The sequence below is a fragment of the Suricata suricatta genome, chromosome 8, assembly GCF_006229205.1.
Source record: "Suricata suricatta isolate VVHF042 chromosome 8, meerkat_22Aug2017_6uvM2_HiC, whole genome shotgun sequence".
NCBI lineage: Eukaryota > Metazoa > Chordata > Mammalia > Carnivora > Herpestidae > Suricata > Suricata suricatta.
This window is the reverse complement of record NC_043707.1, coordinates 69,026,395-69,030,820: the sequence shown is the minus strand read 5'-3', so window position 1 is coordinate 69,030,820 and position 4,426 is coordinate 69,026,395. Positions and strand designations below refer to the sequence as shown.

The following is a 4,426-nucleotide window of genomic DNA, read 5'->3' as shown; positions in this document are numbered from 1 at the left end:
CATTTTTATTCTTTTGGTACTTTGAATATATTATCTCCCTGCCAAAGTTCTGTGAAGAAACTCACTGAGGGGCGCTTGGGTGGCTTAGTCAGTTAAGCCTCCGACTTTGACTCAGGTCATGATCTTGTGGTTTGTGAGCTCAAGCCCCATGTTGAGCTCTCTGCTCTGACACTTTGGTTCCTGGAGCCTGCAGCCTACTTCAGATTCTGTGTCTTCTGTTCTCTCTCTGTCCTTCCCCCACTACTACTCTTTCTCTCTGGGTTTGGGGAATTTTCAGGCATTATTTCTGTAAATAAAGTTTCTGCCCTTATCTCTCTTCTCCTTCTTGGACTCCCATGATCCATATATTTCTTTGCTTGATGATATCCTGTAGATCCCATGTACTTTCCTCACTCTTTCTCTTTTTGTTCCTCTAGCTAGCTAATTTCAAGTGACCTGTTTTCAAGGCGTTTATTCCCCTCTAATTTAATTTACACTTACTGTAAGAACTACCAACTATTTCATATTAATATTGGCATTTTCATAAGTACTGGCAGTTAGAATTCAAGCTGAGATTCCAATAAATCTCTTAGATGTTTAAGGCTTACTTTTCCTTTCCTCAGACTTTGTAAATATTTTAAAGAAAAATTTTTGGATGTTATCTTGCCTTTGGGGAATTTATGCTATATATGTAACACAGCTGAGCAGAGAAAGAAAAAGAAAAGATTACAATTTGGCAAAGCAAATGGAGGACAACTACAGAGTTGTGCCGGGGTCTGAAAAATTAGTGTAGAGTATGAAATTCAAAAGTTTAACAAAGATAAATTCAGCCATTTGTTTTTCACTGTATATAAAACCTCACTGATAATTTCTTATTTATTTATTTTAATTTTTTTAATGTTTATTTATTTTTGAGAAAGAGAGACAGAGGGTGAGTGGGGGAGGAGCAGAGACAGAGGAGACGCAGAATCCAAAGCAGGCTCCAGGTCTACACAGGACTCAAACTCAGGAATCACAAGATAATGACCTGAGCTGAAGTTGGATGCTTAACTGACTGAGCCACCCGGGCACCCAACTCATAATTTCTTTGAATAGCAACCTCTTGAGGGTATTTATTTATGTATCTGTGTATAGTTGACATACATGTTACCTTAGTTTCAGGTGTCCAACATAGTGATTCAACCACTGTGTATACATCATGCTGTGCTCACTCCAAGTGTAGCTACCATCTGTCCCCATACAATGCTATTAAAATGCCACTGGTCATTTTTCCTATGCTCTACTTTTCATTTCCATAAAAAGGTCATTGATTATTTCTGAATAATTGTCTGTTGTTGAAGATCTCTGTTGATTTTTGGGGGGCCGACAGTTGTGTTCTTCAACTCCAGATTTTCTGCTTGATTATTTTTTATGGTTTCTATTCTTTTCTTAACATTCTCGTTTTGTGAATGTATTTTCTTGATTTTTAAAAAATTCTATGTTCTCTTGTAGTTCATTGAGCTTTAAAGAGTATTATTTTGAATTCTTTGACAGGCAACTTAATAGTTCTCCATTTCTTTAGGGTTGGTTATTGAAGATTTATGTTGTTTATTTGGTTGTGTCACATTTCCCTGACTCTTCATGTTCCTTATACCTTTGCATTGGTATCTGTGCATCAGATGAAGAATTCACCTCTTCCACTCTTTACAGACTGGTTTTGGCAGGAAAAGACGTTCATTCACTCAGCCCAGCTGGAGACCCTGGGGGCCTGTCAAATGTTTTCTGTAGATGGGCACTTCCCAGTCCTTTCCCTCCCTTCTAGAGAAGAGATTTCGGGGTGGTATACCTTCTTTCAATTTCACAGAGCCATTTTGGTTGCTGGAAGCCTGCTTTCCTTTTCCGTAGAGCCGTGCACTGAGAGGGCAGCATATTGAAAACAAACTTCAGTCCTCTCCCTGTCTTCCTGGGGAGAAATCTCAGAGTTATGGGCCTTCTTCCAATTTCACCGCAAACCTCCTGCCATGTTTTCCTGGGTCAGAGTACTGAATTGTGAAGTTGTTGAGTTTAAGCTCCATTTCTCTCCCTCCCTTCTGGAGAAGATTCTGGATTGTGTGTGTGTGTGTCTCTCTCTCCCATACAGCCACGCCAGCTGTTGAGAGCTGCCCGTTCCTTTCCCCTAGACAATGTACTAAAATGCCAGGATGAACTGGAATGGCACTGGGTGCAAGCTCTACTGCTCTCCTTTTCTCTCACTCATAATTGTGTAACTTCTCTCAGCCCTACAGAGCCATGCTGGCATCTGAGAGCTCCTGCCCTTTCCTCTGTTCTAAGTTGCCTCCAGGCGTTCTAACTGTGCTGCTTGCCTCCTCACTGTTGAGTGAGAGGAGATAGAAGCAGGTGTTTGGGCAGCTGAGAGGTGAGGCTACTGTTAGATGGATGCTTCACATATTTTGCTCCTGAGGGAAAAGTCACGGGCTGAGCACATTTCTCCTCTAGATGCTAAGCTGTTCCAACTAGAGGGAGGCACGGATACCAGCAAAGTGAAATAGCATTCTTTGGTGTAGATGAGGGCCAGCACTTCCTAATCCACCATCTTGTGGATTTCGGTTCCGATTTTTTTTAACTACAAATTCAATTTCTTTAGAAGTTACAGTACAATTCAGGTGATCTGTTTCACTGTAGATGGATTTTAGGAGTTTGTGGGGGGTTTTTTGTTTGTTTTTTAGAAATTGGTCCATTTCATTTAATTTGTTGAAATTATGCATGGAGAGTGGTAACAGCGTTCATTTTTAGTTTATTTGCATATCTATCAAATATTTAAAAGATTTCTTAAATCTTTATGTTTGTCTTTATTTTTCAGTGAATAACTTCATTGGCCTAATTCTCTTTTTCTAAGCTTTTAAAAAGTTTTTCTAATATTTATTTATTTTTGAGAAACAGTGTGAGTCGGGGAGGGGCCAAGAGAGGGAGACACAGACTCTGAAGCAGGCTCTGTGTTCTGAGCTGTGGCCTAATTGATTCTTGACCTGAATATGTGGAGGACAGCTTTCATTGTCCCTCCCACTATGTCAATGGACCTTATACATCCTTTCATTAAACCCATAGAAGGAAAAGTAACATCCTGTCACTTAAATAGGAGAAAATATACTTCTCTAAGTTAAAAAGTTTTGACACAAGAACATCATAAGGGTCAGCAAATATAGGTTCTAACATTTGCTAGCTTTGGCAGACTGAAAGGTGACGGCCTTGAATTACCCTTTTCTTGTTATTGTATCACCCAATGACCCATCTCAGATTCACTACATCAGAAAGTCAAGGGAACGATAGGGGCCAGAGAATCCTTAATTTTAATTAATTGGTTTCAATGTACAGCTGGGTTGAAGACTGCTGGTGAAAGCAACATGTCTCCTGGAAGGAGCTTCATTTTGTTCCTGGAGATAGTATAGAAAAAGCATTAAACCAGACATCAGATGATTTGAAGTCTGGTATAATCTGGAAGTTATGTAATTTTGCTTAGTTTCAATGTTATTACTTTTAAGATTTTTTAAAAATTTTTTTGAGAGAGAGCTGGGGAGGGGCAGAGAGAAGGAGAAATAGAATACCAAGCAGGCTCCACACTGCCAGCATGGAGCGTGATGTGGGACTCGAACTGACGAACCATGAGATCATGATCTGAGCCAAAATCCAGAGTCAGATACTTAACTGACTGGGCCACCCAGGCGCCCCTCAATGTTCGTATTTTTTAAATGGTTATTAAAGAGACCACTATTTGGTTTTGAAGGCATATTTGTTCTTTCTACCATGATGTTTCTTTAGTTAGTTTTATTTTAGTTAATAAAATTGTATTTTATTACTCCTTTGTTGCAATGCAGCTTGGATAAGAAGATACAAAGCCTAATTATATACGCATCGTGGGTCTGTGTGCATTCCTACATATATTCTGTGGATCTCCCTGGTCTCCTGTGAAAAAATACCGCTCAGTAGCATGTGTTCAACTGTGGAAAAAGGCATTCACCATGTGATAGGAGGGAAGTGGTTTCAATGGAACAAGAGTCCTTATATAATCCACATGGGAGGCTTTTTGTGTAGATTTAATGGCATTAGCTACTTCTCTGCATTTCTCTCATCCTGTAATACCTTGAAACATTGTATAATGTTTTCAAGATCTTAACACACAATTAATACATATTCCCTTACAAATGTAAGCAACATAAGGCAGATCTATAGACTTTGACCAATGTTTGTATAGAACAATAATCTGGAAACTATGGCTTGTGGGTGCTACTTATTTTTGAAAATAAAGTTTTATTGGAACACAGCCATGCCCATCCATTTATGGATTGACGATGACTGCTTTCATACTACATGGCAGAGTTGAGCAGTTAAGACAGAGACTGTAGAGGCCACAAAGCCATGAATACTTACTACCTAGTCTTTTGAAGAAAAGTTAGCCAACCATTGCTGTGAC

At 39.3% G+C, this 4,426-nt stretch overlaps 1 protein-coding gene across 1 annotated transcript in view; it reads right to left on the bottom strand.

The window, feature by feature from the left end:
- The window catches only part of LOC115297645 (guanylate-binding protein 1-like), a 31,674-nt gene that overhangs the window by 25,167 nt on the left and 2,081 nt on the right, over nucleotides 1–4,426 (bottom strand). The window lies entirely within an intron of this gene.